This window comes from Ovis canadensis, chromosome 10 (assembly GCF_042477335.2).
Source record: "Ovis canadensis isolate MfBH-ARS-UI-01 breed Bighorn chromosome 10, ARS-UI_OviCan_v2, whole genome shotgun sequence".
In the NCBI taxonomy this organism is placed as follows: domain Eukaryota; kingdom Metazoa; phylum Chordata; class Mammalia; order Artiodactyla; family Bovidae; genus Ovis; species Ovis canadensis.
The window spans coordinates 63,109,066-63,135,618 of record NC_091254.1 but is presented as its reverse complement, the minus strand read 5'-3'; the positions used below and the strand labels follow the sequence as shown (position 1 = coordinate 63,135,618).

Here is a 26,553-nt window from a genome sequence, read left to right as displayed (position 1 = left end):
ATCTGCATATCTGAGGTTATTGATATTTCTCCTGGTAATCTTGATTCCAGCTTGTGCTTCTTCCAGCACAGTGTTTCTCATGATGTACTCTGCATATAAGTTAAATAAGCAGGATGACAATATACAGCCTTGACATACTCTTTTCCCAATTTGGAACCAATCTGTTGTTCCATGTCCAGTTCTTAACTGTTGCTTCCTGACCTGCCTACAGATTTCTCAAGAGGCAGGTCAGGTGGTCTGGTATTCCCATCTCTCTCAGGATTTTCCAGAGTTTTGTTGTGATCCACACAGTCAAAGGCTTTGGCATAGTCAGTAAAGCAGAAATAGATGTCTTTCTGGGACTCTCTTGCTTTTTCATTAATCCAGAGGATGTTGACAATTTGATCTCTGGTTCCTCTGCCTTTTCTAAATTCAGCCTGGACATCTGGAAGTCCATGGTTCATGTATTGCTGAAGCTTGGCTTGAAAGATTTTCAGCATTACTTTACTATTGTGTGAGATGAATCCAGTTATGCACTAGTTTGAACATTCTTTGGCATTGCTTTTCTTTGGGATTGGAATGAAAACTGACCTTTTCCAGTCCTGTGACCACTGCTGAGTTTTCCAAATTTGCTGGCATATTGAGTGCAGCACTTTCACAGCATCATCTTCCAGGATTTGAAATAGCTCAACTGGAATTCCATCACCTCTGCTAGCTTTGTTCATAGCAATGCTTCCTAAGGCCCATTTGACTTCACATTCCAGGATGTCTGGCCCTAGGTGAGTGATCATACCATCGTGATTATCTTGGTCATGAGGATCTTTTTTGTACAGTTCTTCTGTGTATTCTTGGCACCTCTTCTTACTATCTTCTGCTTCTGTTAGGTCCATACCATTTCTGTCTTTTATTGAGCCCATCTTTGCATGAAATGTCCCCTTGATATCTCTAATTTTCTTGAAGAGATCTCTAGTCTTTCCCATTCTATTATTTTCCTCTATTTCTTAGCACTGATCTCCGAGGAAGGCTTTCTTATCTCTCCTTGCTATTCTTTGGAACTCTACATTCAAATGGGTATATTTTTCTTTTTCTCCTTTGCTTTTTGCTTCTTCTTTTCACAGTTATTTGTAAGGCCTCCTCAGACAGCCATTTTGCTCTTTTGCATTTCTTTTTCTTGGGGATGGTCTTGATCACTCTCTCCTCTACAGTGTCATGAACCTCCGTCTGTAGTTCATCAGGCATTCTATCTATCAGATCTAATCCCTTGAATATTTGTCACTTCCTGTATAATTGTAAGGGATTTGACTTAGGTCATAGATGTAAGGGAAATGTTACATCCTTGTTAATTCTCTTGGCACTCATCGATTCTATCTGAATCACTCCATAGTTGCTTACCTTTGCTCCTTTGTTATTGTTGTTGTTTCATAGACATAATACATGTTGACTTACCCATATTTCAAGTTCTAAAGATCAGAGACATTGTCATTTACTAGTTGTCTATTTTCCACAAAGAAAAGACATGAAAAAACAGGTATAGAGTAACCTGTTAAAAATGTATACCATATGAGGTGGATTTAGGAAAAATAAATAATCTTGATTTTTGTTAAGCTGTTTCTTACATCTGCCAAAAGGTGATCCAGAGATATTTTGGTGTCATTGGTTCCCAGTCACATATTAGCCAATGTGCATTTGGCTAATTTGATCATCTTCTGAGAGACTCACACAGACCTTTCTCCAAAGAAGATGCTTAAATAGTTCTCACTGATAATGTACATGTTATGTAAATAATTTTCTTGCTGACAACACACACACACACACACACACACCCCAACACACCCCAACACTCCCCAACACACCAGATTCTGGATAAAGGTAAATGAGACTATTTCAGATATTTCCACAAATGCCTGATTTGTGCACAGAATTAGAAGACTCAAAGCTTACTATTCTACATTAAGTACATTTTTATTCCGCAATAAAAAGGAAAATTAAGCTGGTAATTAGTATGAACTTTGTACCTGATTCACAGATGTTTTCTGATAACTTAGTCCTGCAGTGGCACTACCAGTAAAACATTGAATACTTACTAGGTTTCTAGGCATATCAACTTTTTGAAGGGTCTCAAAAGTTGCCTTCAGGTAGTCTGTATAGGAGTCAGAAGGAAAAAAGAGGGTGAGAAATCTTAGAAATCTGTGATAAGTAATCCTCTTTGTTAGAGCATGAATTTAATTTTAGAAGTTAGTATGTAATGAAGACTGTTTGTAAAAAATCAAACAAAATGCTTCATGGGTTGTTCTACAACTTTTTTTTCAGAAGTGAAAGCTAGGAACTCTAGATGTTGTATATTGGAATATAGTTATTAGTATATAGTTTTCCCCAGGGAAGCCCTTCTGTTTTGCTCACTCACTTGATAATAAGCATCAGTACTTTATTTCTCTGCTTTACCTTCTCTTCGAATGAACCCAGACTGGCACCAATGATGTCAAATATGTCTGAACAGTGACTCACCACCTACTGTATTAATCCTGCATGGCAGCAACCTATCCGATAACCAGCCCCCATATTGTTCTTCAGAAGCCAAAATACACATCATGTGGAGATTTACATCAGTACTTGTAACATAAGCTTCACCACTGCTTAGTAATATATATGTAAGTTTCTGTTTGACAGTGTGATCTCTAACTCACCGGCGCTTAACACACCACCTGCCTGCTTGCTGTCGCTTCAGTTTTGTCCAACTCTTTGTGACCCTATGGACTGTAGCCCGCCAGGCTCCTCTGTCCACAGGATTCTCCAGGCAAGAACACTGGAGTGGGTTGCCATGACCTCCCTGAGGGGATCTTCCCCACCCAGGGGTTGAACCTGCCTCTCTTACCCTCTCCTGCATTGGCAGATGGATTCTTTACTGCCCGAGGCACCAGGGAATGGTACTGTGTAAACTTGTGGAAACTATGAGATAATGGGAGAAGTCTTAAAATGGTGAATTTCCTAGTGTTTGAATTATTTTACTAACTCTTGGAGTCAGACAGTCTCAAAGTGCTGTAGTTTATATTGACAGCTGGAGAATCAAATATTTATTATATTGAGAATTAACTCTCTGAGTTAGGAGGAATAAATTGTAATTCACAGAAACTCCAGGCTTTCTGGAGACATTATGCTTAATTAATGTCACTAGACTATGAAACAGTCTCAAACTTCACATCCATTTTCCCTGTAAATGAGTTGCATTATATAGGTTTTGATGGCTGAAAGGTAAGCCCTTGAATGGAGGAGCCAGAGGGCATGTCGGATGCAACTAAGAAATTTCAATTAGTAGGGCTTAAGTAGACTAGCCGAATAGTGGACTTGCCTTGATGTATGCATGCTTGGAAGCATGTGTGATGTTCAGGATAGCTTTGGGAAAAGAGGAGGTGAGTTTTAACTGCAGGTGGTTATTAAGATGGAATAAATTTCTGGGCAGGGAGAGGAACCCAAAAAATTCAATGCATAAAGAACAACGACAAGTAATTTGTCTCAGCATTCAAAATCTTCACCAAGACTGGCTGTTCATCCTTATCTCTTACTATGCATCCCTATTTCACCGTTAGTCTCAGTTTGCCCATCTGTTAAATGGGGAAAGTAGTATTAATTTCATAGGGTTTTTGCAAAAATCAGATCATCCATCTGTAGCACCGTGCTTGTCATCATGTATTAAGTACTCAATAAATATCAGCTGACATTCTTCCTCCTCTCTACTTTGCCAGAAGTGAACTCTGAATTTCTAGTAGACCACTTTACCCAGTTTTGATCAAATACCCCTCTTTCCTTTTTATCCCCAGTCAGTCCTCAGGTGATTCATCCTGCCTGGAGTGTGACCCTCTCCACCTTACTCTATGCCTCCCTTCTCAAATTCCCACTCAAAGTCATGGTCCTGCTCAAAGATCCTTTTTCTCAGGTTGACATCCTAACCACACAACCTTCAGGGCTGGCTCTCTTCTCTGAATTTCTTTAATGGCTATAAACAGTCGACAGAACACCAGCTTGTTGTCTCTTCTGTTGTTGGGTTTCTTTTAAATTATGTGTGTAGATACATGGGCTTCCCAGGTAAATCAATGGTAAAACAAATCTGCCTCCCAATGCAGGAGATGCTAGAGACACAGGTTTGATCCCTGGGTGGGGAAGATTCCTTGGAGGAGGAAATGGCAACTCACTCAAGTATTCTTGCCTGGAGAATCCCATGGACAGAGGAGCCCGGCAGGCTACAATCCATGGGGTCACAAAGAGTCAGGCAGGACTGAGTGACTGAGCACAGCCTATGTAGGTATATGCTTTGTTATACCCCTCACTAAGCAGTATGCGCCTTAAAGGAGACACTGAGAGGTGTAATTCTCTGGGTGTCTTGCAGAGTGGCCTGGAGGAATAAGTAGCAAGCTTTATAGCCAGACAGCACCTATCTGGGATTCCTGGCCTGCACATCCTTGCTGTGTGGTCTTGGGCAGTTTACCTCTCCTGAGCCTTAATTTTCTCATTATAAACTGCAGACAACACTATAGAGTTTTTTAAAAATTAGTGGTAAAATGTATCAAGCACCTAGTGCAGTTCTGGGCACAAGTAAATGCCTAACAGTGTTATTGTTATTATACAGAATATATGTTATAATCAATAGACACTTTATAGCTGATCAGTTCAGTTCAGTCTTTCAGTCTTGTCTGACTCTTGCCACCACATGGACTGCAGCAGGCCAGGCCTCCCTGAGAGGTGGTGATACCATCCAACCATCTCGTCCTCTGTCATCCCCTTCTCCTCCTGCCTTCAGTCTTTCCCAGCATCAAGGTATTTTCAAATGAGTCAGTTCTTTGCATCAGGTGGCCAAAATATTAGAGTTTCAGCTTCAGCATCTGTCCTTCCAATGAATGTTCGGGACTGATCTCCTTTAGGATTAACTGGTTGGATCTCCTTACAGTCCAAGGGACTCTCAAGAGTCTACTCCAACACCACGGTTCAAAAGCATCAATTCTTCCACACTCAACTTTCTTTATAGTCCAACTCTCACATCCATACATGACTATTGGAAAAACCATAACTTTGACTAGACAGACACCTTTGTTGGTAATGTCTCTACTCTTTAAAATGGTATCTAAGTTGGTCATAACTTTTCTTCCAAGGAGCAAGCATCTTTTAATTTCATAGCTGCAGTCACCATCTGCAGTGATTTTTGGAGCCTCCCAAAATAAAGTCTCTCACTGTTTCCACTGTTTCTTCATCTATTTTCCATGAAGTGATGGGACCAGAGGCCATGAGCTTAGTTTTCTGAATGTTGAACTTTAAGCCAACTTTTTCACTCTCCTCTTTCACTTTCATCAAGAGGCTCTTTAGTTCTTCTTTGCTTTCTGCCATAAGGGTGGTGTCATCTGCATATCTGAGGTTATTGATATTTCTCCTAGCAATCTTGATTCCAGCTTATGCTTCATCTAGTCTAGCGTGTCTCATGATGTACTCTGCATAGCAGGGTGACAATATACAGCCTTGACGTACCCCTTTCCCTATTTGGAACCAGTCTGTTGTTCAATGTCCAGTTCTAACTGTTGCTTCTTGACCTGCATACAGATTTCTCAAGAGACAGGTCAGGTGGTCTGGTATTCCCATTTCTTTAAGAATTTTCCAGAGTGTTGATATGATCCACACAGTCAAAGGGTTTGGCATAGTCAGTAAAGCAGAAATAGATGGTTTTCCGGAACTCTCTTGTTTTTTCGATGATCCAGCAGATGTTGGCAATTTGATCTCTGGTTCCTCTGCCTTTTCTAAAACCAGATTGAACATCTGCAAGTTCATGGTTCATGTACTGTTGAAGCCTGGCTTGGAGAATTTTCAGCATTACTTTACTAGCTTGTGAGATGAATGCAGTTGTGCGCCATTCTCTGGCATTGCCTTTCTTTGGTATTGGAATGAAAACTGACCTTTTCTAGTCCTGTGGCCACTGCAGAGTTTTCCAAATTTGCTGGCATATTGAGTGCAGCACTTTAGTAGCATCATCCTTTAGGATTTGAAATAGCTCAACTGGAATTCCATCACCTTTACTAGCTTTGTTCATAGTGATGATTTCTAAGGCCCACTTGACTTCGCATTCCAGGATGTCTGGCTCTAGGCTGGTGATCACACCATCAGGATTATCTGGGTTATGAAGATGTTTCTGGTATAGTTCTTCTGTGACTGATCCAACTGGTCCATCCTAAAGGATATCAGTTCTGAGTGTTCATTGGAAGGACTGATGTTGAAGCTGAAACTCAACATACGTTGACCCCCTGATGTGAAGAAATGACTCATTTGAAAAGACCCTGATGCTGGGAAAGATTGAAGGCAGGAGGAGAAGGGGACAACAGAGGATGAGATGGTTGGATGGCATCACCGACTCACTGGACATGAGTTTGGGTAAACTCCAAAAGTTGGTGATGGACAGGGATTCCTGGTGTGCTGCAGTCAATGGGGTCGCAAAGAGTCGGACATGACTGAGCGACTGAACTGAACTTCTTTGTATTCTTGCCACCTCTTCTTAATGTCTTCTGCTTCTGTCAGGTCCCTACCATTTCTGTCCTTTATTGTGCCCATCTTTGCATGAAATATTCCCTTGGTATCTCTAATTTTCTTGAAGAGATCCAGAATATTTGCTGATCAAGAAAATAGCAAATTCTCACCCCCTCCCCCCAAAAGGAGAAGACATATATGTTTGAAATTGTAAAGAATATTTTGTCATTTCTAATGAAACCAAATAAGTAGATTAAGATTCCTTATTTTAAATAGGCCAAACTATTAATCCTCTGTGAACATTCCTTCAGGAATTAGTGCCTGCCATTTGTATAGCACTGTTCTAGGTACTTTGAATAGAAACGTAAATAAGATAAATCTGAGCAGTACAACAAACTAGTGACTATAACAAAAACAAAACAGATTCACAGATATAGAGAACACACTAATGGTTGCCAGAGGGAAGAGGGAATGGGGAGGGGCAAGATAGGGGTAGGTGAGTAAGAGGTATAAACTGTTAGGTATAAAATAAGCTACAAGGATATACTGTACAACATGGGGGGTATAGCTTCTATTTTATAGTAACTATAAATGGAGTGTGACCTTTAATAATTGTGAATCACTGCATAGTACACCTGTAATTCTATAATATTGTACAACTATTGTTGTTTAGTTGCTCAGTGGTGTCTGACTCTTTTGTAACCCCATGTACTGTAGCTCGCTGGGCTCCTCTGTCCATGGGATTTGCTAGGCAAGAATACTGGAGTGAGTTGACATTTCCTTCTCCAGGGGAATTTTCCCAACCTGGGGATCAAACCCTGGTCTCCCTCATTGCAGGCATATATTCTTTACCACTGAGCCCTCAGGGAAGCCCACGCTGTACACCAACTTTAAAAAAAGATTAAAAAAAAAACCCACATCTACATCTCTGGTGAGATGATGAACAATTAATATACTATATAATGTTAGAATTGATCAGTAGTTTGAAGAAAAATAAAGCAATAGACAGTGAGAGGGTAGGGGAAGGCATATGGAAGAGACTGTGTGTGTCCTTTCTGAAGAAGTGACATTTGATTAGAGACATCAGTTAAGTGAAGCCAGAAACCATATGGTGAGTAATAGTTCCAGGCAGAGAAATAGCAAGCCTGAAGGCTCTGATTTGAAATGAATTAGACATTCCAAAAACAGTTAGAAGGTATTGTGACTGGGGCAGAGTGAGCTAGAGAAGGAATAATAAGGTCTGAGGGCTCCCAGAATGACTTGTAGGTGATAATACAGACTTATAAGCTTTGTTCTTAGTGAGATAAGAAACCACTAGTATTTTGATAGGACATTGTTTCTTTTATTAGGAAAATTCTAGGAGAATTCCGCCTGCAATAAGGGAGACCTGGCTTCGATCTGTACGTTGGGAAGATCCCCTGGAGAAGGGAATGGCTATCCACTCCAGTATTCTTGCCTAGAGAATTCTGTGGACAGGGAGCCTAGCAGGCTATAGTCCACAGTGTCACAAAGAGTCGATACAACTGAGCAGCTTTCACTTTCACTTTTTCATAGGAGAATACTTCACAACCATTAGGATGGCTGTTATTAAAAAAAAAAAATCTAGTGTTCGTGAAATTAGAACCTTTGTGTATTGCTGGTAGGAAAGTAAAATGATGCAACCACTATGGAAAGCAGTTTGATGGTTCTTCAAAAGTTAAACAGAATTACCTTGTTGCTCAGTTGCTAAGTCATGTCCAACTCTTTGCGACCCCATGGACTGGAGCCTGCCAGTCTTCCCTGTCCTTCACTATCTCCCAGAGTTTGCTCAAACTCATGTCCATTGAGTCAGCGATGCCATCCAACTATCTCATCCTCTCTTGCCCCCTTCTCCTCTTGCCCTCAGTCTTTCCCAGCATCAAGGTCTTTTTCCAAGGAGTTAGTTGTTCGCGTCAGATGACCAAAGTATTGGAGCTTCAGTGTCAGTCCTTCCAATGAATACTCAGGGTTGATTTCCTTTAGGATTGACTGGTTTGATCTCCTTGCAGTCCATGGGACTCTCAAGAGTCTTCTCCAGCACCACAATTTGAAAGCATTAATTCTTTGGCTCTCAGATTTCTTTATGGTCCAACTCTCAAATGACTGTGGAAAAGCCATAGCTTTGAGTTTTCAGAACTTTGATCCAGCAACTCCATTTATGAGTATATACCCAACAAATTGAAGACAAAGATACATGTACACCGGTATTTACAGCAGCAACGCTAATAGCCAAAACATGGAAACAACCTAAATGCCCATCAGTGGATAAAAGGATAAACAAAATCTAGTTACCGCTACATGCCATGGAATATTATTTGGCCTTAAAAAGTGAACTGCTGGTACATACTACAAAGTAAATGAATCTTGAAAACATTATGCTAAGTAAAATAAGCCAGACACAAAAGGACAAGTACTGTGAAAATGAAAGTAAAGTCGCTCAGTCGTGTCCGACTGTTTGCGTCCTCGTGGACTATAGCCTGCCAGGCTTTCCTGTCCTTCACTGTCTCCCAGAGTTTGCTCAGGCTCATGTCCATTGAGTCAGTGATGCCATTGAACTATCTCATCCTCTCTTGCCCCCTTCTCCTCTTGGCCTCAGTCTTTCCCAGGATCAAGGTCTTTCCCAAGTAGCTAGCTGTTGCATCAGGTGGCCAACGTATTGGAGCTTCAGCTCCTCCATCCATGGAATTTTACAGGCAAAGATACTGGAGTGGATTGCCATTTGCTTCTCCAGGGGATCTTCCTGACCCAGGGATTGAACCCAGGTCTCCTGCACTGCAGGCAGACTCTCTATCGTCTGAGCCAGAGGGAAGCCCAAATACTGTATGAGTCCACTTACATGAGGTACCTAATTTAGTCAAATTCCTAGAGACAGAAAGTACAGTAGAAGTTTCCAGGGGCTGAGGGATGAGAAGGATGAGTTATTACTGTATTATTATTACTCTATTGTATAATGGGAACAGAGTTTCTGTGTTAGGATGCCGAAAAAGTTCTGGAAATGAATAACGGTGATGGTTTTACAGCAGTGTGAATGTAGTTAATGCCACTGAATTGTACACTTAAAAATAGTTAAAGGGTCAATTTTATGCCACATATATTTACCATTATAAAATAAATGGGAGGTGTGTGGGGCGGGGAAAGGTGTGGAAGCAAAGATTCTAGTTAGATGCTGTGTCCGGAAATCGGGTGAGAAATGCATGACTGAGGAGATGATGGAAAGTATTCAAATTCAGGATGATCATAAAAGACTCCGGTTTTTGTTCTGAGCCACCTGGAAAATAGGGATCATTTCCTGAGATAGAGAATACTGGGGAAGGAGTGAGTTTGGGGGTAAGGGGATATCTCATATTCAACTTTCAACATGTTAAATTAGATGTCTGATTGGCCCTTTCAGTAAAAGGTCAAGAAAATGTCTGTGCCTGTAAAGATAAGAACAGGTGGTGACATGCAGAAAGAAGGTATACGCAGCACCTGTATGAAGTGTGGGAGTGAATGGGTTCACCCAAGGAATTGGAAGAGGAGTGGCCAGAAGCCTGAGCCACAGGGGCCCTCTGGCATTCAGAGGGACATAAATCTGGGGTGCTTTTCATAAATACTAGCAAGTTTCTGTTGAGCACCTCCTCTCCCAGGCACTGTTGCAGGTGACTGGGACAGCAATGACTAAAAAAAGTCAACCCCCCCAATATTATTTTTTGCTCTTGGGCAAGTTACTTAACTTGACTGAACCCCACATTCCTCATCTGTAAAACAGGGGTTACATTGAGGTCTGTACAAAACAGAGCAACAGTAATTTAAAACATTTCCTGATTATATACCTGTTTATACAAGGTTGTTTTATTTTCATAACTCTATTTCCTTATAACTCTGCAAGGTAGATATTTTTTTTCCCTAGAAAAAAATCCAAAGTTTGGGGAAGCTGCTAAATTTTTCTAAGACACAGCTAAAAATTATATTTCATTGGCAAGATTCTTACTCTGGTAGTTCTGAAGTCACATCTTTTGGTTCATCCAATATTTCAAGCCATTCTAATATGCAAAACACTCAGCAGGCTGCCTAAGGCAATAGTTATTGCTTCAAAACGTGTTTTCTTTCATCCCTACATTGTCTTCCCTTCCACTTAAGTGAGTCTCTTTGAGGTCCTGAAAAACGAACTTCTATAATTAAAACCAATCAGAAAAGCAATCACCTAGGTCATCAAGTATGTAAACTGCCAACTATAAACTTAATAATATCCCTAAATGACTGTAATGAATGTTAATTGACTGAATAAAACAAAAACTGTGCCTTTTCAGTCTAATTTTCTCTACAAAGTACCTGGCCTTTAGAATTTACAGATTGGACAGCACTTACTGAAATTCTATTACCATTAACGTATATTTATTTTATAAGCCTTCTTCTATAAAATGCATTCAAGATATTCCTGAAAATAACTTCTTTATGAACCTAGTTTATACGGCCCTTTTAAATTATTGCTTGTCTGGCAAATCAAAGTGCTACTCTGCTGTCTTTTTTTTTTTTTTTTAGAAATTTTTGTTTATGTTTTTGACCAGATTGCTTGATTTGTAGAATCTTAGTTCCCCTACCAGGGATTGAACCTGGGCCCTCAGCAATGAAAGTGTGAAGCCCTAGCTACTGGACTGCCAGAGAGTACCCTCTGCTGTGTTCTGGGCCTGCAATGCAGGAGACCTGAGTTCGATCCCTGGGCCAGGAAGATCCCCTGGAGAAGGAAATGGCAATATACTCCAGTACTCTTGCCTGGAAAATCCCATGGACAGAGAAGCCTAGTAGACTACAGTCCATGGGATCACAAAGAGTCAGACACGACTGAGCGACTTCACTTTCACTATTGTTTATACATAGATTAATTATAATCATTAGTGTCTTCTCTCCTGGGAACTCCAGGATGTTTAAGGACATTATTATAATATTATCCTAATCACTTAGAGGAAGCTGCTGGGGTTGTTCCTCCCTCTTCCTCGTCTGCCATCCTCCAGTCAATTACCAGGAACTGACAGACCTACATCTGAAATGCCTTGGAATTGGGCCCCTCTGAATCAAATTTAAAGACACTATTTTGGTTCAGCTTAGAATCCACTGCTTAGATGATGACCATAAATAGCTCTCTAACTGATAAAAGCTATGACTTTCATCACCTCCTCACCAATGAATCCTATTTTTATAAGCCATGATTTTCCTCCCAAACTTAAAAAAAAAAAAAAAATCCTGACATTTCCAGGACATACAAAATAACGATTCACTATAAGGGAACACTAAGTCCATGGTTTCTGGCCCAGCTTATCCTGTTTGCGTCTCCTATTTTCTCTTCGCCTCTCACATGTTCTTTTAAGACCCACTTGTTGGTGTCCTACATTAAGCTTGCTGTGCTCTTTCCAGACAGAATTAGACCCTCTCTCCCTTTACTCCGATAACACTTTATTATTCCTCTCTTTATCACATAACATTTTTTACGACTTTTATAATTATGATTCTCATACATAATAAATTGGAGAAATTCTTATTATCCTAACAGCTGGCACCAGGCTCCTCCAGAAGAATCCCCCTTGGTGTGGAAAATATGCCTTTAGGAATGCTTGGAGGGAGCATGACAGCTGAACCCCATTCCCACTTCTCTGGCCAAGGACTCGATGTAACCTTAGCCCCTCTGCCCTGCATGTGCTAAGCGGAGGGGTTTGTTGTTTTTCTCTTGAATAAAGATGAGATGGAGGTGGGAGAAGAATCCAGAGAAGAGGCGAAGGAGAGAGAATGCCTGGTAAAGAACCTGCCTGCCAGTGCAGGAGATGTAAGAGACCCGGGTTTGATCCCTATATCGGGAACAACCTCAGAGAAGAACATGGCAACCTACTCGAGTATTCTTGTCTGGAGAATCCCATGGACAGAGGAGCCTGGAGGGCTACAGTCCATGGAGTTGCAAAGAGTCAGACATGACTGGAGTGATAGCACGCACACTTGGGGGTGGGGAAGAAACTAGAGAAGAGGTGAAGGAAGGAGAGAATGCCAGCAAGAGGAACAGTACTTGAGGCTGGAGGGGACCAGTGAGCAGCACAGAAGTAGGCAAAGGCATTTTATAAAGACAGGAACACTAGGCGGAGAGAGCCAGAGCTCCGAGAGTGCCTCCACGTCTATGGTAGAAGGGCTGCTGAGCTCAGATGAGTGTGTGTGGTGGTTCTTGGTGTGAAGACTGAAGACGGTGCTGATTTTTACGTCAGGACTAATGATAGAGGCGAAGAGGGCCCTGAGAGTATAAACCTCCCAGAAATTTACATACATCTTTCGAGAATTAAGGTTAGACTTCCACATGTCATGTAATTGGTGTATTTGAGTTTTTTGTCACCTGTTTGAGGTGGATAAATATCCAAATCCTATACCTCACCATACTATAAACTCATTGAGGAGACTTTTGTATATGCTCATTTGCTTTTCTATGGTGAACCCACAGAAAATATATGTTGTTTTATTTGATTGAATAAGTAGTGTTAAGCTGAAAAATATCTATATATCTGACTGCCACTTATTTAAACCCTTATCATACAGATTTTCTCAGCAGGAAAAAGCCAAGTTAAAAAAAAATGCCAACAGTGCAAATTATATTTAGTTCCATTCAGTTCAGTCGCTCAGTCGTGTCCGACTCTTTGCAACCCCATGAATCACAGCACGCCAGGCCTCCCTGTCCATCACCAACGCCCAGAGTTTACCCAGACTCATGTCCATTGAGTTGGTGATGCCATCCAGCTATCTCATCCTCTGTCGTCCCCTTCTCCTCCTGCCGCCAATCACTCCCAGCATCAGGGTCTTTTCCAATGAGTCAACTCTTCTCATGATGTGGCTGACGTACTGGAGTTTCAGCTTTAGCATCATTCCTTCCAAAGAACAACCAGGGCTGATCTCCTTCAGAATGGACTGGTTGGATCTCCTTGCAGTCCAAGGGACTCTCAAGAGTCTTCTCCAGCACCACATTTCAAAAGCATCAATTCTTCAGCGCTCAGTTTTCTTCACAGTCCAACTCTCACATCCATACATGGCCACTGGAAAAACCATAGCCTTGACTAGACGGACCTTTGTTGGCCAAGTAATGTCTCTGCTTTTCAATATGCAATCTAGGTTGGTCATAACTTTCCTTCCAAGGAGTAAGTGTCTTTTAATTTCATGGCTGCAGTCATCATCTGCAGTGATTGTGGAGCCCCAAAAAATAAAGTCTGACACTGATGGCTCTGGTAAAGAATCCACCTGCCAATGCAGGAGACACAAGAGACACAAGTTTGATCCCAGGGTCAGGAAGATTTCTGGAGGAGAAAATGGCAACCCACTCTAGTATTCTTACCTGGGAAATTCGATGGACAGAGAAGCCTGGCAGACCAAAGTCCATGGAGTTGCAGAGTCGAACATGAATGAGCCACTGAGCAGTCACACACATGGAATCCAGAAAAATGGTGTTGATGAACCAATATGTGGGGAAGGTGGAAATCCAGACTAGAGAATGGACTTGTGTGCTCACCACCTTCATTCATTACTCTAGCCATGGCAATTAAGGAAAAGAAAGAAGAGAAGCCAGATAGGAAAAGAAGAAGTAAACTTAGCTCTATGTATAGTTGACATGAAAGGAAGAAGTGAAATTATCTCTGTTTATAGTTGACATGATCTTGTATATAGAAAACCCAAATGAATCCCTTCAAAAAACTATCAGAATTAATAAAGGAGTTCAGCATGATTGCTTTACATAATATCAGTATACAAAAATTGACTTTATTTCTATCCAGTAACAATGAACTATCTGAAAATGAAAATTAAGAAAATAATTTCAACACAACCTTGTAAATCAACTGTACGTCAGTGAAAAAGAAAATAATTCCATTTTCAATAACATGAAAAAAAGCAAATACCTAGGACAAAAGGTAGCTCAGACGGTAAAGACTCTGCCTGCAATGTAGGAAACCCCTGTTTGATCCCTGGGTTGGGAAGATCCCTGGGAGAAGCAAATGGCAATCCGCTCCAGTATTCTTGCCTGGAGAATCCCGTGGACAGAGGGCTACAGTCCATGGGGTCCCAAAGAGTCGGACTGAGCTACTAACACTGTCACTTCACTTTCAAATTTAATTGAATAAGTACAGGATTTGCACACTGAAAACTTTGAAGCATTATTTTGAAAAAACTAAAGAACTTGTTAAAGGAAAGGCTTCCATGTTTGTAGATTGAAAGACTTAATGTTGAGTAAATGGTAGCATTCTACCAAATGGTAAATAAATTCAATGCAATTTCTATCTAAATTCCAACTGCATTTTCTTTTGCATAAATTGACAAACTGACCCTAAAATTCATATGGAAATAATCTTGAAAAAGATGAATTTGAAGGACTAAAACTTTTCAATTTTAACATTTACCTCAAAGCTATGAAGTTAAAACAGTGTGGTACTAGACTAAATATGCACATATAGATCAATGGAATAAAGGTGAGATCTTAGAAGTAAACCGTTACATTTATGATCAGTTGATTTTCATGAGGTTTCCTAGACAATTTAATGAAGAAAGAAGAATCTTTTTAGCAAATAATATGGAGACAACTGTGTATCCACATGTGAAAGAATGAAATTAGACTCCTTCCTTTCACAAAAATTAAATAAAAATGGGTCAAAATCTAAATATAAGAGCTAAATCTGCAAGAAGAAAGCATAGGAGTAAATCTTTGAGACTTAGGTTAGGTAAAGCTTTCTTAGCTATAACCAAATCTTTGAGACTTAGGTTAGGTAAAGCTTTCTTAGCTATAACCACACACACACACATAACTAGAGAAATGTTAAATTGGACTTAATATTTAAAACTTTTGTGCTTTAAGGACCACAAGAAAATTAACAGACACAGATCGGGAGAAAATACTGGCAAATTATATATCTGATAAGTGACTTGTATCCAGAATATATGGAAATTTCACAACTCAACAGTTAAATGACAACACAATTTATAAGTAAGCAAGGTATTTGAATAGACATTTCTCTGAAGGAGATATACAAATGGCCTGTGAGTATATGAAAAGACTCAACTCCATTAGTTGTTAGGGATATTACCAACGAGAACCACAATGAGATACCACTTTACATGCACTACAATGGCAAAAATTCAAATGACAAACATAATGCATTGGTGACGATAAAAAGAAATTACAAGCTTCTTACGGTGCTGGTGAAAGTATAAAATGGTGTAGTCACTTTGAAAAACAGTTTGAAAACTCACAATATTAAACATAGAATTACCATATAATCTAGTAATTCCATTTCTAGGTTGTATGGCTAAGAGAACTTAAAACACATGTTCACACAAAAGCTTGAAAAGATATTCATAGCAGCATTATTCCTAATATTCAAAAAGTAAAATCAACCCAACTGTCCATCAACTATGGTGTGTCTGTATAATGAAATACTATTCAGCTATTAAAAGGAATGAAGTATTAATCATTTTATGATATATGTAAATTAATTCATACTGTATACCTCAAATTTATACAGTGCTAAATATGAATTATGTTTCAATAAAACTGGAAGAAAAAATAGGAATAAACTATTGATGCATGCCACAACATGGATAAACCTTAATGACTTTATGCTTATTGGAACAAAGCTAGCCACAAAAAGCCACATATTTTATTATTCTGTTTCTATTAAATACTCAGAATAGCGAAATCCATAAAGGCAGAAAATTGGATTAGTAGTTGCAAGAGCTAGGAAGAGAGGGTGTGTGGAATGCATTAATGAACATGGAGTTTCCTTTTGGGGGTGATGAAAATATTTTGAAATTAGATAGAGGTGATGGTTCCACAACATTGACAATATAATGAATGCCACTGAATCATGCACTTTATAGGGTGATTTTATGGTATGTGAATTATATCTTTTACATCTTAATAAAGATATTAACAAAAAAAAAAAAACCAGGAAGAAGAAACCCAAGTTTAAGATGTATTGGATATTGTATCAGGTTTACATTATTCTAGGTTAATCTTCCTGTGTGTGTACTAAGTCGTTTCAGTGGTGTCTGACTCTGTGCGACCCCATAGAAGGCAGCCCACCAGGCTCCCCCATCCCTGGGATTCTCCAGGCAAGAACACTGGAGTGGGTTGCCATTTCCTTCTCCAAGGTGTGAAAGTGAAGTCGCTTAATCATGTCCAACTCTTGGCGACCCCATGGACTGCAGCCTACCAGGCTCCTCCATCCATGGGATTTTCCAGGCAAGAGTACTGGAGTCGGGTGCCATGCCATTCAGGGGATCTTCCCGACCCAGGGATCGAACCTAGGTCTCCCACATTGTAGGCAGATTCTTCACTGTCTAAGCTACTAGGGAAGCACAATGAATTATAATAAGCTATAATTCATATGTAAATTTTCAGATCACAGCCTATGCTTTTTTTCTAGGAACCGCAACAAAATATAGGATTCTTGTTTTCTTTTTTCCTTAAAGATAGTAAGGAGAGCTTATTGATCACAAAACTTTAATTTAGAAGTCTGCATATAAAAATGAAGATTCAAATTTCACATCGTTTCCTCCTTTAAGATCAGCATGTTCTGTTTTTCTTTTGCTTGTTTATCATTAATACTTGACCTAGTTCAGAAATAACTTTATGAGACATACATTTAAGAATTACTGTTGTATCATTAGAATGTGGAATAAACACACTAGGTCCTAGGCTAATGTGGCTGAGTTTCCTGGCAGCCATAACAAAAACATAAATAGGGTGGGGATTTTTAGTTCTAACTATCTGATGAAAAAAAAATGTGTGCATATGTATATATTCCAGTTTTCCCAAGCAGGCTTTCCTTTATACCAAATAAAGATTATAATATAGCTCTTTCTCTCTTTCTCCAGTTTTATTGAAGAGTGAAAGAATCCTAGCTTGAAGAGTCAGGAAATAGACTAGTACCAACTCTACTACTGTTTAGCTGTGTGGGTTTGGCATAGGTTAGTTTAATTAACTTTTTGAGCCGTGGTTTGCTTATCTTCTAATGTCTTTCAGGTATAAATTTAGGTCACATTACTATACCTTCTAACTTTTATGACATCAATTTGGCAGAGTACTCAAAGATTAAGTTGAGTTTCAAGAAGGAAAATAAAAACAAGTAAAATATTTCCTCCATTAGATGGGAAGATTTCTGGTATTCTCCAAAATTCAAATACATACACATTTTATGGTAGGACAAATGCCTATTTGTGCCACCAGATAGCCAAAAAAAGCTCAAGTGAGATATTACTAATGAGTTCTACTTGGCCATGTTATTTATATATCCCTGTATGAGTAATTAAAAACTGTGTCAATAATTTATGTAAGTGTAAGTACCAGATATTAACTGGTATAATTTCAGTGCTCTTTAATAAAACAAATCTCTAGTGGAACATAGACCTTGTTAATGATGAGCATAAAATAGATGGAGGCTGTGTTGATGGTTACTTAAAAAGTTTATTTATGATTGCATTACAATAACTCATAAGAACTGTGTATTTCAAACATTTTATATATGTCTTAATATTTAAAACACCAAGTCATCTTATATACTGTCCTCCCCTAATACACACCCGTACAACTTCTTTATGATCGGATCCACCTTATAAGAAGATCCTTCTGAAATAGAAAAGTTAGCGTGTTTATATCAAACACCAGTGTTCGCCATTGGGAATGTCCTCATGGGGTGGACTGTGTTCCCCCAGCTCTTTCCCTTTCTTTCTCCTCACCCTTCCCAGCACCTGCTGATATGCCAGCTTCTAGAGAGGCATGCATGTAACCACATCTTCATTCTTGAGTTTAAAGTTTATCTTTAGTAAAATAAAGAGAACAGTCCTAGAGGGTCTCAAATCCAGATGGGCTCAAGGACCACACCTGTAAGAGCAAGGCATAGTGCTGTCTTTATAAGGCAACAGTGGTAAGGCCTGTGCCAACCTGAGGAAGACAGTACCCGCCTTAAAGGCATTCTGATTATTTAATCCTTTTCCGACCTAGAAAGTTTTTTTTAAAGCTTAAATGATCCATTGAGCTACAACTCCTAGCATGAAATACAATTTAAATCCCAACGTTTCTTGAAGAAATTTTGTGGAAACATTCTTCTGAATATTTTGGCAAGTTTTATGTCTTCTGTTCCATGTCCAGTATAATTCAGAAATCTATACTTGTTTCAGGGCTCTTGTTCCATCCTACATTATGAATAGACTTTATGGGAAAAAAATCTTTACAATGAATACAGTGTTGCCCCCAAAGAAACTATTTTGAATAGATAACTGTATATCTGAAATGGGTCTCTCTTTTTTTTTTTAACAAAAAAATCTTTCAGCCTCTAATCTAAATTCATCATAACAGTTTAACTATATAACAAATCACAGCAAATGCCATTAATAATTTATTTCTTCTATTTATCCATGTATATTTTATCTTTTGCTTAAACAGCTTATGGTCTTACTTACTTGCTAAAATATGATGAATCAAAAAAACAGCAGAGTCTAACAGTTTTGAGTATTTTAATGGTCCTAGGTAGTGATTAAAATTACTGAGTAGCAGCTGCTATATTTAAGGAAAATCATGGTATACTATAAATCTATCTACAGACTCACCTACAAAAAGTTCATTGGTAAACCCGTGAATGAATCTTTTAATTAGTAGGGTATTTCATTTATTAGAATAATTCAAACATATTCTGTTTGTATGAAAAAATGTCAAATTCTCATTGAATAAATGCCAACATTGAGCTTTTGGACATATTTCATCTAAGTATTACTCTTGATTTATACATTTCATGAAAATGAATTTATTTTTATTGAATTCAAATTTGAATGTAAAGTGGTGTTATGTTTTTGTCACAGCTTCTGGAAAGATTGGCAACTTCTAATCTTACATTTCAGTGTGCTCAAAATTAGTTTTCTGTAGGAAGCTGTGGACAGGAATGAAAGTGAAAGTGTTAGTCACTCGGTTGCTTCTGACTCTTTGCAACCCCCTGGACTGTAGCCCACCAGACTCCTCTGTTTATGGAATTCTCCAGGCAAGAATACCAGAGTGGGTTTCCGTTTCCTTCTCCAGGGGATTTTTCTGACCCAAGGATGGAATCAGATTTTCCTGCATTGCAGACAGATTCTTTATCATCTGAGCTACCAGGGAAATCCATGGGCAGGAAGGAAAAAGGTGAATCAATGGATTTGTGCTATCTTAGAATGAAGTGTCTGGGGACCGGATAGTGAATGTATCTAAATAACCCCCTTTCTCTAATTGATATCTCAGAGAGGACCTTGACATGGTTTGATAGAAGCTAGAGAGTCTGTGATGGAGAAGGCAATGGCAATCCACTCCAGTACTCTTGCCTGGAAAATCTCATGGACGGAGGAGCCTGGTAGGCTGCAGTCCATGGGGTCGCTAAGAGTTGGGCATGACTGAATCGACTTAGCAGCAGCAGCAGCAGAGAGTCTGTGATAGTATGGAAGAGAAATAGGAAGATTCCTGCTTCTGAGAGCCATCTGCTGGCTAAGAAAAAGCCTGCAAAAACCTACATGTGTCTGGCTTGTCCACATGAATAGAATCTCAAGTACTAAGATTTATGTAACTCCTGGATTCTCACCAACTCTATTTTTTGGCTTGTGGCCTCTATATTTCATTCCCAACATGGTGTTTGATTTACTAACGAGGAAGTAGTTCTCACTTCCATCTATTCTGTGGCAGCAGCTGATTGAGAATTCCTGTAGGTGATATTTACATTCTATTGAAAATCATTTTAAAACAAGCTTTGGAAAACAGTACAAAACATACTTTTAAAACTGAATGTGCCCCCTTCCCTTAAGGTAACTCTGTTGTGTAACTAACTCTAAACACTTTTTGGTACCATTGTAAATAAACAGGGAAGGAACAAGTTCTCTGGTCTTCATGTTCGAGGAAAACTTAATCGCATATCACTGGCAAATTCAATCTTCAAAAACGTTTCCCTGGAAAGATATTTTACAAAGTTAAGTATTTTTAAGGTAGATTAATAGTAAGTAATTACACTGTGTATCTCTACTGACAGTATTTATAAAATAGTTTAAAATTCTCAGGAGTAAAGTGTATGCTTTATCATAGCAGGCTACATTTTTTTTAAAATATGTTTATTTATTTTAATTGGAGGTTAATTACTTTACAATATTGTATTGGTTTTGCCATACATCAACATGAATCCGCCACAGGTATACATGTGTTCCCCATGCTGAACTCCCCTCCTGCGTCCTCCCCGTACCATCCCTCTGGGTCGGCCCAGTGCACCAGCCCCAAGCATCCAGGATCATGCATCGAACCTGGACTGGCAATTTCATTTAAGAATGCTTTTATGTACTGTTGTTTTCTATAATAGGATTAGAGGGGAAATTTTAATGATTCAGGTTATTTTGTTGCTTTTTATCTTTTATGGGGCGTCCCAGGTGGTGCTAGTGGTAAAGAACGAGCCAGCCAGTGCTAGAGACCTAAGAGATGCAGCTTCAGTCTCTGGGTCAGGAAGATTTTCCTGGAGGAGGGAATGGCACCATTCCAGTATCCTTGCCTGGAGAATCCATGGACAGAGGAGCCTGGCGATCTCCAGTCCATAGCATCACACAGAGTCGGATGCAACTAAAGTGCCTTAGCTTGCGTTCATGCATGCATCTTTTATTAGATGTGGTTTATATTCCTAAATACCCAAGTGAGTAGAACATAATAACTCAGGTGGATTCTGGTGTCCAGCCCTTGGTTCAGATACTGGTGTGGTCACCCACTCTGTTTTGGCCTTGATCTTAACCTCCCTTTACCTCGGTTTCCTCATCTGTAAACTAGGGGTACTAATAATATTGACCTCCAAGAGCTACTTTGAAGCTTAAAGCATTTAGAGCAGCGCCTGGCCTATGGCAGGCATTCTGTCAGTGTCGGCTCTCATTGTTATCCTCAATCATGCTCCTTGATGTTCTGTTGACGTGATGTGTGTGAATTTGCTGAAGGACCTTCCATCCCTGTTTTCTGCTCTTGTTTTACAATTTAGGATATGTGTGTCCTCGTCCCAGTCTTAAAAGATTGTCCTGGCTCTTCCTTTTTAACTCCTGTGGAAACTCCAATTTCAGTGAAGGGCGTCTCACTGCTCTCAGGTCACACGTGACAAATGGCCTTTATTACCTGCTGATTACAGTTAACCTTCATCCCTTTCATGGCAGCTGTGTGGTGCCTTCTATTTAAATAGAGCTGTTCTTGGATGTGACTTTCCGAGTCTCTCTGGGTTTCATTCTAATTTAACTTACCATTCCAAGTGGGACTATTGTGTAACTGAAGGCGTGACTCACTCGTTTGTTCTCTCTCCATCTAATTATTACGTCGCAGTGCCTGGGAGGCCCCCTCGGGCGTTCATTCACTTCTCTAAATGGTCTAACCTTCTGGGGAGGGAGTGGGCTTTTAGTTATTATTTATGAGCTGTGTGGCTGTGTTTAGTGCAATGTCTGGGAACACACTAGCAACTGTGTTCAGTTGCTGAATGGTCCCGACCATTTTCATCATACCAAGCTTATTACTAAGGATTATTGGAAGAATCCTCTGCTGGCATAGGCGGTAGTTTCTTACACATTTCCATTCTTCAGAACGAGGCCAACTTTTGAAGCACACAAGTCAGTGTGCGTGCATGTGGGGATACCTTAAAAGCTGTGGAAACAAAGGGCACGTGGCTCAGAAACCACAGAAAGGGCAGAATATTTTAATTTCACTGAAAATTTTAATTGTAAGCATTGCTTTAGAATGCCATTCTCTTCAAGTTAGAGCAAAGAACCAAGACACTCATGGGAACATATGATTTTAATGGTTACCCAGAATCCCTGGTATTCAGTCACCACTTTGTATATTACAGCATTTAAAATATGAAACAAAAAAGAATAGATATGCAACAAGCAACAAAGTTTTACTTGATAGCACAGGGAACTATAGTCAGTATTTTGTAATAACCTATAGTGGAAAAGAATCTGAAAAACAATATTTGTATAACTGAATCACCTTGCCATGCACCTGAAACATTTAAATCAACTATACCTCAATAATGGAGAAGGAAATGGCAATCCACTCCAGTATTCTTGCCTGGAGAATCCCATGGACGGAGGAGCTTGGGCTCCAGTCCACGGGTCGCAGAGAGTCGGGCATGACTGAGTGACTTCACCTTCACTGAGTTGACTCATTGGAGAAGACTTTGATGCTGGGAGGGATTGGGGGCAGGAGGAGAAGGGGACGACCGAGGATGAGATGGCTGGATGGCATCACCAACTCAATGGACATGAGTCTGAGTGAACTCTGGGAGTTGGTGATGGACAGGGAGGCCTGGTGTGCTGCGATTCATGGGGTCGCAAAGAGTCGGACACGACTGAGCGGCTGAACTGAACTGAACTGAACTGATACCTCAATAAAATATATGTATTATGAAAACAATAAAATTTGAAACAGGGAAATGAAAGTAAGAGTAAGGAATTGAGTAAGCACTATCAGAAGACTTGAAGTCAAAGGATCCTAGTAAGGATTAATTAACCAATTAAAGGTTAATTAATTAGTTGATTATATTGAATTAAGAATACCTGACCTAATACATTAATCGATTCATTCATCCAGCTGTTCAGTCATTCTATTTAGCAAACATTTCTTGAATGCCCACAATGTTCTTGGCTCCAGAGACACAAAAGTACTTGGTACCAGCATCTTAACTATCAGATTTCCTGCCGTGGACTTGGCGTAGCCAAACACCCAGTCCAGTTATCTTCCACCTACCATGTCCCCCAACTCCAGGGTCGTGCTGTGGGCCCAGTACAGCAGCAGTCCTCCATGGACTTGGGTTTTCCTCTCCTCTTCCTGTGTTCTTTAAGCTCGTCTGCATTTCTGATTCTTTTTTACTTCAGCCGCATTTACCTGCCTTTCCACAAAGAGATCAAATAAGTAGTTCTTGTTTGAAAGGTACAGGCTAGCCTAAGGTTCTGTGACATCTGAGGGTATCTCTGCCAGTTAAAAAGGGGAACCGGGTGAAGTTTTACCCATTGAGTGTCATTTTAAGGTTAGCTTGGTCCATTTATTCAGTGCACATACCTCTTTAAAAATTATTTTTATCATCATCATGCAGATATCTTTAGGTAGTTGTTCTTTATAATGTCCTAAAACATTTCACTTTAAAATGAGGAAAACCACAGTATGAAGTTTTGTAGAGCATTAAGGCCATCCACCTAACATGTCTTCAATTTTGATGTACATTCAAAAATCTGAGTGAAGTGGTTTCCCGCCATTCTGTAGCCCTGTTTTCTTCCCTGCCCACCATATAGTCCAGTGGCTGACTGTATAGCAGCATTACCTCCTTGGCCCCTTATAGACTTGCTTAGTAGTTACTGGGTATTGATTTTAGGTTTATTTTTTTACTTTTCTCTGCATATATGAACACATAGCAGAATAAATAGCTAAAATCCACAGGCCAAGCAATATGTGTGAGTGATTATGCTAAGTTACATTTAGACTTCTGTATAGTAGTGCATAGAAAGCATTGTATAAAACAAAATGTACTTACTATGGGCTTTATGTTATAACTTAAGGGACATAAATACCATGTCATATTCTCGATTTGAAAGGTGTAAAACATACCACAACACAAAAGTTTCTATTTGTGAGGCCCCCAGTGGCAAGATCCATATTTGTTTTTATGACTACATAGTCAAGAAGTTAATTACTGTTGCCTTATTATCACATATAGAGTCAATTTGTTCACAAGAATCACACCCTATGCCAGAACATACCTTGTTGGGAGTAACTAAAGCCCTTCTCTAATGGGACAGACCAGTCACACTGTTTTGACTCTTTTCACAACCAAGCTCCAGTCCCTACAGCTGAGTCAATGATGTGGAAAACCACAAAGCTGCATTGAGTGATAAGAAGGCTGAAAAAGTGGCTTAGCCATCCCGTATGTTCTTTCCTTCAACTTCATAGAAATCTTGCACAAAACTGTTGAAGACAGAGGCAGATAAACGTCATTTATATTTGATCTTCGCTAATAATATAAAGCATTGGCTACTGAATCTGTTACTTGTACAAGTGAAAAAGATGCTTTGAAAACTTGGGTGGTTCAATCGGTAAAGAGTCCGCCTGCAATGCAGGAGACCCGAACTCAATCCCTGGGTCGAGAAGATCCCCTGGCAAAGGGAAAGGCAACCCACTCCACTGCTCTTGCCAGGGAAATCCCATGGACAAAGGAGCCTGGTGGGCTACAGTCCAAAATGTTGCAAGAATTGGACATGACTTAGCAACTAAGCCACCACCACCATATGGAAGGAGACACTTTAAAGTTTACTGGAGCAATGTTGCAGTAAAATATTAGAAATAAATCTGTATGTCCATCACTTAGGAAATGAATTTTAAACTCTGGAATGAATGTTCATTGGACTACTCCCATATTTCATCTGAGTCAAGTATTAACCAGTTATAGCCCATGGATCAAATACTGCCCACTATTTGTTTTGTAAATAAAGTTTTATTAGAACATAGACACACTCATTTGTTTTGTTTATACTCACATTTATCTATAGCTGCTTTCATGCTACGGCTGCAGGGTTGATTTGTCACAACATAGACTGCATGACTCTCTGTCAAAATATTCACTATCTAGCCTTTTATCTAGCCTGGAAAATCCCATGGACGGAGGAGCCTAGAAGGCTGCAGTCCATGGGGTCACTGAGGGTCGGACACGACTGAGCAACTTCACTTTCACTTTTCACTTTCATGCATTGGGGAAGGAAATGGCAACCCACTCCAGTGTTCTTGCCTGGAGAATCCCAGGGACGGGGAAGCCTGGTGGGCTGCCGTCTATGGGGTTACACAGAGTCAGACACGAATGAAGTGATAGCAGCAGCCCTTTATAGAAACAGTTTACCAGCTCCTGATCTAGGTAGATTAAAACACCATCTATTGTAAAATACACCGTTGAGAAAGACAAAATAAATCAATTAAACCATGACCACCAGCCATCAAATGTCAGAGGCATCCTGAGTTAGAGACATTGAAATATGAAAAGATTCATCTTAGGATCCGTGCACTATAACATATAGCACTTCAAATGAACAAACCACTGTGTTTGATCAGCATAAACAAGACCTCAGATCCTCAGTGTCAAGTGAACAAAAGTCAAGTGTGGAACAATTTGCAGAATGATGTGAACAGCCTTTTATCTATATGTCTCTTAAAAAACGCAATATAATGAGTTTCCATGAATGCAGATACCGGTAAGCATAATTTAAAAGAATTGAAAGGATTTGTAGCAAACTGATGATAGAGATTTTCCCTGGGAGGACAAAGGATCAAGACAATGTTGGAAGAAAGAGGGGGAAAGTTATCTTTATCTGTAGTGTCCAGTTTTTTTGAGGACTGATTTATTCATAAAAAGTAATTTTTAAAAACATCGAAACCTGGAAAAGCTGGATGAAAATAATGTCAAAGTATTCATAGTGGTAAATCTTTTATAGTAGGAGTGTGAGTGATTGGGTTTTTATTGTATTTCACTTGTAACTTTAAAGAACTTCATGAATAACTAAAAGAAAAAATGAGTCATATTCTTCATTTCTATCTCAATCAAAAGAGATTAATGTTGGAAGAAGTACATGTTAATCAGTTACCTGACATTACAAACTAATCCTGTTTTTCTACTGTGGCATTAAGATTAAACAATGTACAAGTCAGGGCCAAATTTCATAGTTAAAACTTTTTTTCATAATGTGGTACAGCTAATCTTTAAATACAATGCACTTGATTCTTCACCGTGAAAAACCACCAACGGGAAGAGTTAAATGTCAGGTGTATTTTGCAGAACCAAAATAGCTTGTCATGAGTCATGTTATTGATGTACTGATGTCATTTCTTTCAGCCCAACCTCACTTGTTTGGAAACGTACATTGTGATTTTACATGATTTTATGTGTTGTCACATGCAATTCAGACCCTCATGTTACTTATTAAATGCATTCATTTTGTCATTTGTTTGTAGCAGGTCTTCCTAAAATATTCTCTGTAAGTGTCTTCCCAAGTTCAGAACTTTAG

The 26,553-nt window shown here is 39.4% G+C and overlaps 1 protein-coding gene across 8 annotated transcripts in view; it reads left to right on the top strand.

Moving 5' to 3' along the window:
• Positions 1 to 26,553, top strand: part of KLF12 (KLF transcription factor 12) — a 515,262-nt gene that overhangs the window by 466,163 nt on the left and 22,546 nt on the right. The window lies entirely within an intron of this gene.